Consider the following 15,831-nt stretch of genomic DNA (forward strand, 5'->3'; position numbering starts at 1 on the left):
GAAGACCTTGCCAAAATAAATGAGGAAATAAATCAATTCAATAGGGACTCTTATGTAAGTTGAAAACATTAGATACGAATTTGTGCTTTTGCTAATACGAGCATTGTTTTCCATTTATTATTTGTATTAAAGATTAAAACAATGAGAATCATTTTGCAAACAGCCGGGGTACTTAAATCTATGAAATGCATTCTGACCGACCGTCTAATGATGGGATTCAATGTGGATGGAGTGCAAGGAAAAAAATCTTTGAAAATCTTTGAAAATTTTTATGAAGTTTTGCTGGGTATACATGAGCATATAGTGTTGTGAAGAGCATAAGCAACAAAATTTTCTCTACATGAATGAACCTTTTTGTTTTTAATTTAATAAAATAACATTTTGTTGTTTATATTCTGCACCAAAGTGTATATTGAATATTTACATATTTACAAATGTTATGTATAATATATTTTGTTTTAGAATCAATACCAATTTCGGACACGTCAGGATCGGCCGAAATGCAGATACGCGAAGCTATTAAACTTCAAAAGAAAAGACGTTTTAAAAGTATTTCTCGAGGCGCTGAAAAAAGCCATTGTCCGCGAGTGGGCCAAAATACCTCAAGGCCATAGTCAAGTCAAAAGGTGGGGTCATATCGAGAAAAAGTAAATTGAATCTTAATTTTGTATGCTTTTCACACATTTTTTGCTTTAAATTGAATAAAAGTAATTTTCCAAACTAAATTTATGGCCTTTTTAATTGGTTACACTTCGAGTGCCGGACCCTGTATGTAAGGGATGTTTGCACTACAAAAAAGGTTTTTAGTTTTTCTATAGCTTTTTGCAATAAATATGTAGCAATGAATAAATTGATAGCTTCGTTATTTGAATTTAATTAAAAAGTTGTTTGAGTAAAATTTATTTCCTGAATGCAACCGTAAATGATATACATAAATGTTAAGTTCTATTTATAGCAATAAAAATATATTAATATATTTTATATATAAAAAAATATCTTCTATTATTTTTTCTAGTTTTAAAAATGTGCTCTAAATGACTTATTTTTCGCGATAAATTCAAAAATTAATTAGATATCTCATGCTCTGCCCATCTCTGCTCTTATCCTGGACCTGCTTCTCGCGAATTCATTATCAATTCAACAAAAATAAGTAAAATAAATAATTCTTTCAATTATAAAAGATCACCGCCTAAAGTCAAGATCTAACTTTTATTTTCTGGTCAAAAGTAAAAGTTAAAATTTGACCTTTGCTTTTTCAGTCAAATATAAAAGTTGAAATCTGACGTTAGTTCTTTGGCCAAAAATAAAAGTTAAAATTTGACTTTTATTTATTCGGTAAAAAATAAAAGTTAAAATCTGACTTTAATTTATTCGGTCAAAAATAAAAGTTAAAATCTGAATTTTATTTTTTTGGTCTAAAATAAAAGTAAAAATCTGAATTTTATTTTTTATGGCCAAAAATAAAAGTTAAAATTTGATTTTTACTTTTTCAGTCAAATACAAAAGTTAAAATCAGACTTTTATTTTTTTGGTCAATAATAAAAGTTAAAATTTTACTTTAATTTATTCGGTCAAAAATAAAAGTTAAAATCTGAATTTTATTTTTTTGGTCAAAAATAAGAGTTAAAATTTGATTTTTACTTATTTAAAAGTTAAAATCAGACTTTTAGTTTTTTGGTTATGTAATAAAAGTTAAAATTTAACTTTTACTTTTTCAGTGAAATATAAAAGTTAAAATCTGACTTTTATTTTTTTTTTGGTCGAAACTAAAAATAAAAATTTGAGTTTTACTTTTTCAGAAATAAAAGTAAAATTCCAAATGTTATAGTCAAATTTTAACTTTTATATTTTATTGAGAAAATAGCAGTTACAATTTTTGTTAAAAAAAAATCCCCTTATGGGCCAATTTTTACCGATTTACCGGATCGGCCAAACCGTAACTTTAATTTTAGACTGAAAAAGTACAAATGAAATTTTAACTTTTATTTTTGATCGAGCAAATAAGGAGAACATTTTAACTCTCATTTTCAACCGAAATAAACGACCGATTTTAACTTTTATATTTGACTGTAAAAGTAAAATTTTAACTTTTAGTTTTGACCACAAAAAATTAAAGTCATATCTTATTTATAAGACCGATTAATTACTGATTTTTTTAAGAAAAAAAAAATACAAACAAATTTAAATCAAATCAAACAAGCATTAAATTGTTAAATAGACAATTTTTTTTTCGAAAAAAATAATTATTATTCGAAAATAAAAAGAAAAATAAAATACAATGAAATTAAAAAAAAATAACGGGTGATTTTTTAGCTATTATCTTTTTAAACAGTTGGTTTAAACAGCGTTTCGTGTTTTGTTTCCCTGTCAAACATCTTCAGTTTGGTCTATAATTTAACCATGAATCGTCTTACAAACGAAAAACGCTTACAAATCATTGAATTTTATTATAAAAATGCGTGTTCTGTTAAGAAAATTTATCGCGCGCTTCTTCCATTTTATGGTGAGCTATGAAGTGGCTATTCGAGCTATAGTGACTAAATTTAAAACCAAATTTACATTATTGGACATCAAACCACCAACACGCTTACGTAGAGTGCGAACTGTATTGGCCAGTGTTAATGATGACTTTCAATTATCGATTTGTCGCCGTTCTCAGCAATTGGGCCTCTGTTACTCAACAACGTGGAAAATTTTGCGAAAGGATATAAGTGTGAAGCCTTTCAAAATACAGCTTGTGCAAGAATTGAAGCCGAACGACCTACCGCAACGCAGAATTTTTGGTGAATGAGCTCTTGGAAAGTAGGCCGAAGATCCACTTTTTTATCGAAAAATTGTGTTCAGCGACGAAGCTCATTTTTTGATCAATGGGTACGTAAATAAGCAGAATTGTCGATTTTGGAGTGAAGATCAGCCAGAAGAATTACAAGAGCTTTTAATGTATCCAGAAAAGGTCACAGTTTGGTGCGGTTTATGGGCTGGAGGTATCATTGAACCGTACTTCCTCAAAGATTCTGCGAATCGTAACGTAACTGTGAATGGTGAGCGCTGCCGTGAAATGATATCCAACTTTTTTTTGCCCAAAATGGAAGAGCTTGACTTGCATGACATGTGATTTCAGCAAGACGGTGCCACATGTCACACAGCACGCGTAACAATGGACTTGTTGAGAGGCGAGTTCGGTGAACATTTTATTTCACGTTCGGGACCTGTCAATTGGCCACCCAGATCGTGCGATATAACGCCTTTAGATTATTTTTTTGTAGGGCTACGTTAAAGCTCATTTCTATTCAGACAAGTCTGCTTCAATTAACGCATTGGAAGACAACATTAAAGCATTTTTATGTGAGATACCGGCCCAAAAATTGGAACGAGTATGCCAAAATTGGACTAAGCGGGTGGACCATTTGAAGCGGAGTCGCGGTCAACATTTGCATGAAATAATCTTCAAACAATAAATTATATGGACTGTACTATCGATTTAAATAAAAATGTCATGCATTTTTCTGAATTTTACGTATGTTTTTTTGAAAAACTTTCCTATAGCTCTTAAAAAATCACCCTTTATAAAAAAATAAATTATTATTCGCGATCCCTGTTTTTTTCTATTAGTTTCATTCAATTGTGGTTTGCTTGCGCTCAAAAGAATTCATTTCTTAAAAAAACAAACTATAAATAGGTATTTTTATTTCGGAAAGGATACGTGTAGAGCGAAAGGCGATATTTCGCCTTTTTCCATGCAAATATTTCTTGCAATTAAGATATAACAATCAGGATATTGCCCGATGCGCTGCAAATAATTACCGGTAATGTATCTTTCACTACATAGAACCCAAATTAATTTTAATAAAATGTGTATGGGTATATTCAGAAACGCATTATAAATGCGCAGTAAGTGCAGCGCTGGCAACACTGCCAATGTGACAAGTGATGCAATTGATAGAATTGTTAACGATTTGCAAAAAGATTTGTTGCATTTATGAACGCGTTTTACACTAAAATGGAAGTATTATTGAGTTTAGTTGTTGACGATATATTTTAAGTAAAAAGTGATAGCTTTTTGCTAAATTAAAGAAAAAGAAGACGTGTAAAGCTAAAAAGAAGATCACATATAGTAAGATGTTCATTAAAACGAAAAATTCCCAAAAATAAATCTTTTTTCCTAGTCGCTAATGCTTTTTAATTTATTGTGATTGTAATTCATTATTTTTCCAATTTTCAAAAAAAAAAAAAAAAAAAATCTTTTTTTGAAACAATTAGGATATTTTCGCTGCGCGATTTGCCCGTCTATTTTCAAATCTTTATTCACTTTTTTTATTTCTTCCGCCACCTTATTTCACAAAACACTCTTTTTCCTCCTCCCTGAAGCAAATTCACTTTCCATGCTCAGTCGGACTCTGAGAAGCAACTTTACTTCCGATGTACTTAGATAATCGCTAAAATCAAGAAAAATGTAATAAAATATTGTTTTAATAACGTATATTTAATATATCTTTGCATTAAAAGCTAAAAAAATTAGTTTTATACTCACTTTTCATCAGACATCATATTAGCGTAATCAGCGGCAGTATTAAAATTTTCCTTGCAAATAATGCGTGACGTTTGATACAAAAATGGCGTTTTGGAACGCGATGCATTTCCAGTACTGCCATATTTGCATTTCTGAACGCATTGCCAACACTGCAAAAGTACGTTGCGCATTATAATGCGTTTCTGAATATACCCTATGTATGCATAGGTACCTGTATAATTTTAATTTTATTTATTTCCATAGACACTGAAGCAATGGAGTGGAGAAAGTATAAGGTCCATTCGGATCAGGACAGAAGCAGAGTCGTAGAAGCAGCAAATAGGAACGACGACTGGATAGGTTTGGCAGTATCTTTGGGAATTAATTATAAAACAGCTTATTCATGGGTCAGATCGGGAAGAGATAAAAAGCTCAAAAGAGGAGGAGTCAAAGCAAAATCTCTAACGGTGGACGAAGTGGATGATATTGTAAAATGGATTGAAGAAAATTGCACTTTGACACTGAAGGAAATAAAAATGAAAGTGTGCAATGCCTTCCAAAAGGAAGTGTCGGTTACCACAATAGGAAATTATTTACAGGGCAGGCTGTATACGATTAAAGACAGACACCACCAACTAGCAACCATCAACAGCGACGTAAACAAGGCAAAACGCGCCGAATATGTAAGAGCTTTAAATGCTTTTTTACAAGCTGGAAAACAAATAATCTATATGGACGAGACAAATTTTAATTTTTTCTGCCGTCGCACACGTGGTCGCGCACGCTCTGGATGTAGAACAGTTCAAATACTACCAGCTGCGCGTGGACCGAACATTCATCTTATCGTAGCTATAACGACAAGTGGAATAATAGCGATGGAGCACCGTCGAGGATCTTTTAAACCTGCAGATGCATGCAATTGGCTCCAAACAGTCCTGCAGAAATGGGTTGAAATGAGGAACAAACTTGCGGATTTGGTTTTGGTGTGCGATAATGCGCCGTGTCACGCCCATTTGGAAAATGCATTAAATGGATTTAACGCCACAGACAAGGTAACACTCCTTCGCCTGGAACCATATACGCCAATACTCAACCCTGTTGAAATAATTTGGTCTAAAATAAAAACCTATGTGAAGGTAAATATCGGCATTCCGACTGCATTCGGTACAGGCGTAGTCGAACAAGAGTTTTTTTACTTGGAGCGTCTGATTGATGAGGCAAAAACAACGATTGTTGCCGACGATTGTGCCAGTGCCATTCAACATACTGCCTCCTTTCATCCGGATGTACTATCTTTAGTTGATATGCCAGTTGGTACATAATTTCAACCTATGTTTATTATTAGCTACTGCCAATTAAGTGTTCTTTTTTTTCAAATAAATGTGAACGGATTACATTTTAAAACTGGATTTAGAAGACATATCAATGGTAGAGCACTCATTTGTGGTAAGTGCATTTTTTGTGAAAAGTTTGTGAAATTGTGTTAACTGTTTGCTAAATGCTTGTATATATTTTACTATACAAGATATTGTACTTAAGTTTGTGAAGTACAATTGACTTGTCTGAAGTACATTTTATGGTTTCTGAAGTGCAATTAGTAAATGTGTAGTCAATCCAGTCCAACCTCCTCTCAATACATAGAAGAGAGGAAAATATGTGCTAGGGGTCTATAGCCCTCTCTTTTTCACATTTTTGTGAAATTTGTAGACAACTAATTTTGTAAATACTTAAAAAAATATTAATAAAATATGCCACCACCAACGATTTAGCGGATGTCGTGCAGACACCCGCGCGTATTTGTGCAGAAGGGTATTATAATTTTGTTCATATAACCGTTGTTACAGAAAACCCATTACAGAAAAAAATCTTATATTTTTTATTGTTAAATAACATGTTTTATTTAATAACAAAAAATGTTTCTTTATAAGAAAGATATGGCAAATTAAATTAATTCAGGTACAGTTTTGAGGTCACAGCTTAAATGATGCATTAAATTAAAAGTATTAAAAAAACATAAACACATTAATATTTCGATTTCATGATTATGGCTAATACTTAGTGGAGTATCCCTTTTGATTCAGAACAGCTTTTAAGTGAGAATCCATAGTATCTACAAATTTTGCTGTATAATCGGAACTAATTTTATCCCATTCTTCCTGTCGTGCGCGTTTCAATCAGAAGCATTAGAAATATTGTGGTTTCTTATTTTATTTCCCAGCACTTACCACAAATTCTCAAAAACGTTGAGATCTGGACTCTGTGCAGGTGTCTATACTACATGTGGGCTGTTCCAGATAAGCCAAGTTTTCACAATACCAGACGTATGCCTGGAATCGTTGTCTTGGTAGAACCTAAACGAATCCCTATCCGCACTTTGTACTAAATCATCTTTTAGCAGATCCAGATACAGCTCTTTATTTATGTTTCCTTCGATAAATGTAAAATTTCCGACGTCTGGATAGGACATGCAACCCCATACCATCACACTGCCTCCGCCGTGTTTAACTGTAGAGCGCAAATTACATGGCTGAAGCGCGGTGTTTGGTTTTCTCTAAGCGCAGGACTTCCCATCAGACCTGAAAAGTTTAAATTTGCTTTCATCCGCAAAAACAACGGACTTCTAGAACGAAATGTCTTGGTTCAAATGTTGCCGAGCATTAATCAACGGCTTATTTCGGGCAGTTCTTCCATACAAATTTTTTTCGCGCAGAACTCTACGAACAGTTTCCGGTTTACAGATCTTGCCTACGTATTTTTCGCCTTCGTTCGTTCGGGTTTTCGGGTTTTTCTTTAACTTTGCGAACAATCCACCTCTTATCTGCATTATGAAATATTTTATTTGGCGCAGATCTGCTCTTATCTTTCAACTTTTCTTTACAAAATTTGAGAATGACTTAACACGCTAGGCTAAACAGAAAAAAATACATTGCACCGTTATTGCATTCTCAGAGAAAATATAAAATACACTGCACATTTAAGCTGTGATCATATTTTAATAAGAAAACTATTTGTTTCTCTATTTTTTCAGCAAGCTTTTCTTTCTGCAGTGGTAAACTGTACATACATACATATCTCATTACAAGTTGTATAAATTTTTTTATTAAATTAAATAAACATAGAGTTATTTTCTTTTTTCTAAGGTTTTACCTGCATCAAATAAGCTGTTAGTCACTGTATATGTACATTCTGTCAAAAAAGTACCGGAAATTGTTCAATAAAACGCAATGCACAAATGCCAACGATTAGTCCAGTCATCAAATCACTTTTTAAACGCGTTTGAAGAGATCTTCAGCTCCTTCAGCAAATTCTCCTTGGTGGCCTCTTTTGACTCAAAGCGGCGTCCGCGGGGTGGCAATTTAAGTTTTGGGAAAAGGAAAAAGTCAGTCGAGTTTTTGGTCAAAAAAGTGTTAACAATATGAGCCTTGTGGGACGGTGCGTTATCGTGGTGCAAGCTCCATGAGTTTTCTTTCCACAAATTGGGCCATTTCCTACGCACATTCTCTCTCAAACATCGCATAACTTCCAAATAATATTCTTTATTTACCGTAGAACCATTTGGAACGAATTCTGAGTGTACAACACCATGGCAATCAAAGAAAACGAGTAGCGTGACTTGCACTTCTGACCGACTTTGACGAGGTTTTTTGGGTTTCGGCTCATGTGGATAACGCCATTCAGCCGCCTGTTGACTGGTTTGCATGTGAACCTCATGTACCCACGTCTTATCATCTGTCATGATGCGCTGGTTCCCAATTCACTTGCTCAAGCATGTGAATTTTTTTAAAGAAATTCAACTTTCTTGTAAAGAGTCGAGCAGCCACGCATCTCATGCCCAACTGATGGTGGAGACACGCTAAGATCACGAGCTACCTGCCTCAAAGTTAAATGATGGTTTTCCTGCACCATTACATTAACTTTGTCGACATTTTCATCCGTTGAAGACGTTGATGGGCGATCAGATCGGGGCAAATCTTCCACGACTTATCAGCCCTCTACAAAAGCCTTATACAACACGTATACCTGTATTTTTGATAAAGCACACTCGCCATAGGCTTTCTGTAACATTTTCAACGATTCAGCACACGAAATCCCATTCAAAACACAAAATTTAACAGAAATTCTTTGTTCGATATTTTTATCCCTAGTGAAAATCGCAAAGCACACCTGCGGTTGAGTGATATAATTAAATGCCAAAAACAAGCTAATTGACAAATCACACTCAAACTCTGTGAGACTATAGAAGATAGTTGTACCAAAATTCCAGCAAAAAAAAATGTAGACATCTATGTGTAACGCGCCCTTTTTAAATGAACAATTCCGAATAATTTTTTGACAGAAAGTATTTTTAATGGTTTTTTATGGAATCAAGAGATGGTTCAGTGTTACAAGAATCGATGTTTTTGCAATTTTCCCTTAACTTTTTGTACATCGAAATATCTAGGCTACTAGTAATTGGATTAATCTTGGTTTCATAAACATTCTATCCGCAATTCTTTTCCTAAAGTTTGCTCTAAAATAGCAAAAGCTCCATTGAAACGGCCAGTACTGGAAGCCGTACTTTGGTACAAATCTTATTGCTTCTGCCCTTGATTTTCTAGTTTCAGTACGAATTCGCTGGATCGAGGATTTGTTATTAGGGAAATAATCGCTACTCAGACCAAGCGTTTCTACGTCCGCATAAAGAATACTTAACTGATATCGATATAAAGCTGCAACTAGTTTAGGTGTTATGGGATTATTTCTGCCTCTGAGGCAAGCTGAGTTCAGAATTCAAGATCTGTTCTTCGACTGAATCTTCTATATTTCCTAAGTTCTTTGTGGTGGACGTAGATGCAACAGCCGGTGATTCTGTTCGTCTTACAATCCTTTCCTCTTCTGCCAGTCGCCGTCGTCTAGATCTTTCTTCTTTTTCCGCCATTTTTTGTCTACATCACCTAAGCATCCCGGGCGACCTGGCTCTATCTCTGTTTTATTTAAAATAATTTATCTTCCTCTAGTTTCATTCTCTCAAAAGCATCAGCATGTGCAATTTCAATCAAATTATCAAGATCAATTTTGAAGTTGTTCTCACGGCTCTTGAACGCAAACTGAGTTTTTTTACAATTCTTTTGTAACTTTCTCCAAACATGATATAAATCAACAAGTTTCTTTACGCAGTTAGGAAATGCCGTTGTTGGAATTCTTGCTTTGGAGCACTAAGAATCTCAAAAATCACGTATGAAATGCAGTACTCATGCAACTTGTAGACCGCAAGTCTGCACAGTTTATCGTCTATAAATCGAGTTAAACGTGGCTGGCTGAAAGCCATCACATAGGCCTATTGGTTCTTAGTGGTACCAGATGGAGCTTGACCCTTACGTTTCCTTGTAGTAGGCTTCTTGTAATAAACCTGCGTCTTTTGCGAATCTAAGTAAGCTCTGAAGCTCTAACCCCGAGAGACATTCTACCCTCCCATATTGTAGAGCTCCTAAACATTTCATTCGGGTTCTAGCTAATGCAGGGCAAGAACATAGAAGGTTATTACGAAACTTTTAAAAAGATATGCATAAAAGATTGAACTTGAAATTTAAGGGACACCCTAATATGTATGTGCACACACAAGGCAGAGAAATTCTGCGTTCGCCCATCTCTTTTTTCTTTGCAGTGTGAAAAATTTAAAACTCTAAATTATTCATTCAATTTTTTACAGTTCTTATTTAGTTTAAATGTTAACAAGAAACCACTCTTAAAGAATTGTCAAAATCAATAATTTAATTAAATTTAAAATGCGGAAAAAGTTCAAACTGAACAGTGAACTGCGTTGACTTCAAGAATAAAGAAAGTAAGGGCAATATATATATGTACATATAGTCTATATTCAGGGTACTTGGTGGCGTAATTAGGAATTAAAAGCTAAATATGATTAGTGTTTACACACTTTTCGGGCAAAAACTAAGGCGTTGCTGCTTCTGGATTGTGTTTAGGGATGGTTTGTTTTTTCCGTCTGCTTTAGAAATAATTTGCGGAATTCCTCTTACTACAGCCTTTCTTTATTTATGGCGGCCAAGACTTTGGAAATCGACAAGTATTTTTTAAACCCTAATCCCATGTCTATGGTCGTTCGAGTCCGACGCGTTTTTTTATGAAATGATAAAATATTATTAAAATAAAAAATTGTGAAAAAATCTCAAAAATCTCTTCGGATATATTTAGTTAAAGCTTAGAAGATACCTTATGTTTTTTTTTTTTTAATTTTCTGTTGGCGTTTATAGTAGAAATAAGCGCCGATATGGGATTGAGGTGCCAAATGGAACGACATGGGATTAGGGTTAAAAGAAGGTAGTAGGGCTCAAGACGTTAATTTTTTCGCTAAATCTTAATGTTTTCGTACAGCTGATAATAGTTTTAGGTAATAAAAAATATCGCCTTAATTATTGACAAAAGTTTTGGCCAATTTCAACGAGAATTAATAACACTGTCCAACAGTGGTTATTCAATATGAACAGACGTTAACTAATTACGAAAGAGAATGTTCCCAGACCAGCTTTGTTGAAGACAGTACTAGTCCAAAGAGTCGATTTTTTCACGAGTGTTGTTGTTGAAGTGGTTGAGTATTTCTACTTAAATAATCTTAATTAGCCAGCACTGTTTTATTACCACTGTTCCCGAGTGATGTCTTGTTTTTGGTTTTATCTCTATATCTGAGATTCCAACAATTTGTTGTAGGAAAGGTTTACTGAAAGCGAAGTCTTGTTCTGGCTAAACTTGACAGTTTCTGCAGATGGGCTTGAAAAGAAGGTTTAGTCTGGCTGCATGATCCCCTACCTTCCAGTGACCTGTAAAGGTTGCAGTAATACGTGAGTGAAATGCTTAACCGAGAGCATCCTAACAGGTTATTCGTCGTCTGGATGTTGTACGACATATTTTTCTTGTTATAGTACATGTAGTTAATTGCTTTCACCTTCTTTTAGCTAAAGCATAGTTGTGTGACGCAATGGATGTATTTCTTGTATTGAATGGGGTACCAACTGCCACCGCCTCTGCTATGTCTAGTGCCGAACCTTTTCTTGCAGGCGCGTCCTCTTTCGCATTACCCTCTATACTACTGTGTCCGGGAACCTATATCAGAACAATTTGAAGCCAATGATGACCAAGCAATTCTAGTTCCTCTCTACACTGTGAAATGAAATGGAATTGGAATCGAAGGCCTTGATAGCTGCTTGACTGTCTGAAAAGATAGTTACTCTTGCACCAATTTCTTTGTAGTGTTTCAGTGATTTGCAAGCTTCCCTGATTGCTAATAGGTCTGTCTGGAATACGCTGGCATAGTCAGGAAGTCGAATTGATTTGGATAAGTTGAACGGTTTCGAATAGAGGCCAGCTCCCACACGAAAGATCATCTTAGAAAAGTCAGTGCAGTTTCCACATCGTATCTACCAATCCCATACTCCCTTTCCTCCATTCGGCTCTCGATGGAAAACATACCGTTAAGTCGTTTTTGCAGTTGACGTCGGAGATTGTGAAGTCTGATTTGTTTTTGAACAGTGGGGGTCGCTGTAGGAGGATCTTGCTGTGACCGTACAATCTTGTTGTCCAGCTCTCTCTGAGTTTCACCGCGCTGCATGTTGCAATTGTTGTTATGTGTAAGTCAAATGGTAACAAATGTGTTAGCACGTTAAGCGCTTCAGTAGGACTAGAGCTAAGCGCTCCTGTGCTTAAGATACATGCTGATCTCTGCATCTTGTTTAGCTTGGTTTGGTTGAATTTCTTTTCTAAAGCGGGCCACCAGACTAGTGCCGCATATGTTACTATTGGTCTTACAATGGCTGTGTAGGACCAATTGGATAACCATTTTTTACCCAACATTCTCTTACATGTGTAAAGTATATATTATATACTACTAACGGGTGATTTTTTAGCTATTATCTTTTTAAACAGTTGGTTTAAACAGCTGACGCACGTTTCGTGTTTTGTTTCAGTGTCAAACATCTTCAGTTTGGTCTATAATTTAACCATGAATCGTCTTACAAACGAACAACGCTTGCAAATCATTGAATTTTATTATAGAAATGCGTGTTCTGTTAAGAAAGTTTATCGCGCGCTTCTTCCATTTTATGGTCAGTTTAATCGACCCACTGAAGTGGCTATTCGAGCTATTGTGACTAAATTTAGAACCAAATTTACATTATAGGACATCAAACCACCAACACGCTTACGTAGAGTGCGAACTGAAGAAAATATCGCAGCTGTATCGGCCAGTGTTAATGATGACTCTCAATTATCGATTTGTCGCCGTTCTCAGCAATTGGGCCTCTGTTACTCAACAACGTGGAAAATTTTGCGAAAGGATATAGGTGTGAAGCCTTTCAAAATACAGCTGGTGCAAGAATTGAAGCCGAACAACCTACCGCAACGCAGAATTTTTGGTGAATGGGCTCTTGGAAAGTTGGCCGAAGATCAACTTTTTTATCGAAAAATTGTGTTCAGCGACGAGGCTCATTTTTGGATCAATGGGTACGTAAATAAGCAGAATTGTCGATTTTGGAGTGAAGATCAGCCAGAAGAATTGCAAGAGCTTTTAATGTATCCAGAAAAGGTCACAGTTTGGTGCGGTTTATGGGCTGGAGGTATCATTGGACCGTACTTCTTCAAAGATGCTGCGAATCGTAACGTAACTGTGAATGGTGAGCGCTACCGTGAAATGATATCCAACTTTTTTTTGCCCAAAATGCAAGAGCTTGACTTACATGACATGTGGTTTCAGCAAGACGGTGCCACATGCCACACAGCACGCGTAACAATGGACTTGCTGAGAGGCGAGTTCGGTGAACATTTTATTTCACGTTCGGGACCTGTCAATTGGCCACCCAGATCGTGCGATATAACGCCTTTAGATTATTTTTTGTGGGGCTATGTTAAAGCTCGTGTCTATCAGACAAGCCTGCTTCAACTAACGCATTGGAAGACATCATTAAAGCATTTATATGTGAGATACCGACCGAAATATTGGAAAGAGTATGCTAAAATTGGACTAAGCGGATGGACCATTTGACCATTTTTCGCGGTCAACATTTGCATGAAATAATCTTCAAACATTAAATTATATGGACTGTAGTATCGATTTAAATAAAAATGTAAGGCATTTTTCTGAATTTTACGTGTGTTTTTTTGAAAAACTTTCCTATAGCTCTTAAAAAATCACCCATTATATTAGTTTTATTTACCCTGTATTCTACATTGGGTCTCCAGCTGAGTTTAGTGTCAAGGGTTACTCCTAAGTATTTTACTTGTTGGGCTAGCATAAGACAATTGTCTGTTACACTACAATTTTAATCAGAATTAACTGCGCCGTTATCCCGATTAATGCCGCCGTCTGTCAAGGCCATTACAGTGTACTTATATGCTCCAAAAGGCCTAAAATGAAATGAAATACTGTATTATTTTTTAGACTATTTATTGAATTAAATAAATGTTGAGAGTAGTCGATGTCTGTCAGTGCTAACTCGAGCAAAAATTAATACATTTCAATGACACTTGGGACACAAGGAGAATTACCTCCTTGTCCATCTCCCAAATAGCCGTCATTTTCAAACGAACAAAAACGTCATAACTCGATTATAAATAGAGCAAAATTACTCACAAGAAACAAATAAAATTGTGGAAAATGGACGGTGTCACGCTCACTTTAAAGCAAGGCGAATCTATTAAAGGTGGTGTTGGTAAATCAGCTGATTTGTTTTTTTCTTTCGCTGTCCCCATGTAGTTGTCAGCACATGTCAGCAATAAAACAAGGGGATTAATTTTTTGTTTTCTACTTCGCCAATACCTTGACGGGACAATCAAGCGTACAAAACATTGTTGTTGGTCTAGTGCCACCACCTTCAATAAATGCGCCTTGCTTTTAAATTCGTTTGTTTCCAAAAATTAACAGCCAACCCAAAGTAATCTTTACTAAAATGCGTGCGGATATAGAAAGTTCGGTTCGGACTGAATTTTAGCACTTCTTTACTTTTTTATTTTTTAAGTTTAATGATCTTTTATTAAAATTATAAACGTTTTATTTCAGAGCCCTCTAACTACAAAGAAGAAGTTTTACCTTTTATGGCGCAAAAATTCGAGGACATGAAAAGTGAGTACAGTGAATCAAAAAAAAAGTATTTAGTATACAGATTTTTCATATGTACATAATGATTTTTCAGAGACATTCCAAGAAGAAAATTCTATTAATTGAATTAATTTTTTTTATTATAGCCCAGTTAAAATTTGTAGTGGAGGCACTCGCTGAGCAGAAAGCCATGATAGGCCAAGTCCTGTGTCAGCAAGCAGAAGAACTGCCATTCCGCCTTAATTTCCCTATTAATTCCGAGGAAGAGCTAGCCCAATTAAATGAGGAAATAAATGAAGCCAATATAGACTCGTATGTAAGTTGTAAACACTAAATACGAATTTGTGCTTTTGCTAATACGAGTATTGTTTTCCATTTATTATTTGTATTAAAGATTAAAACAATGAGAATCATTTTGCAACCAGCCGGTGCACTTAAATCTATGAAATGCATCCTAACGGACCGACTAATTATGGGATTCAATGTGGATGGAGTGCAAGGAAAAAAATCTTTGAAAATGTTTAGAAATTTTTATGGAGCTCTGCTAGGTATGCATATGCATATAGTGTAGTGCTAATCAAAAGCAACAAAATGCTATGTTCTGCACCAAACTGTATGTTGAATATTTACTAGTGATGGGAAGTATCGAGTACTTTTGAGAATCAAGTACTTCGGTGTCGGTTCTTTTCAGAATTGGATGTTTTTAAAAGTATCCAATCCCCTTAGATTGGCGGCCGCCGTAGCCGAATGGGTTGGTGCGTGATTACCATTAGGTATTCACAGAGAGGTCGTTGGTTCGAATCTCGGTGAAAGCAAAATTAATAAAAACATTTTTTCTAATAGCGGTCGCCCCTCGGCAGGCAATGGCAAACCTCCGAGTGTATTTCTGCCATGAAAAAGCTCCTCATAAAAATATCTGCCGTTCGGAGTCGGCTTGAAACTGTAGGTCCCTCCATTTGTGGAACAACATCAAGACGCACACCACAAATAGGAGGAGGAGCTCGGCCAAACACCTAACAGAAGTGTACGCGCCAATTTTTTTTTTATTTTAATCCCCTTAGATTTGGGGGAAAAGAAATCCATTATTTTTTCAGCAGATGACTTGGAAATGGCTGGCACTTTGTTAAACTCGGCGAAAATTGCGTTAACGTTTATCGCATTGCGTAAACGTCTTATCGTTTCAAGAAGAAGAAGTATCCACTCATGACAAGTAGAATGTTTTTTTCGGGACTTGACA

Source organism: Anastrepha ludens, chromosome 3, assembly GCF_028408465.1.
Source record: "Anastrepha ludens isolate Willacy chromosome 3, idAnaLude1.1, whole genome shotgun sequence".
In the NCBI taxonomy this organism is placed as follows: Eukaryota; Metazoa; Arthropoda; class Insecta; order Diptera; family Tephritidae; genus Anastrepha; species Anastrepha ludens.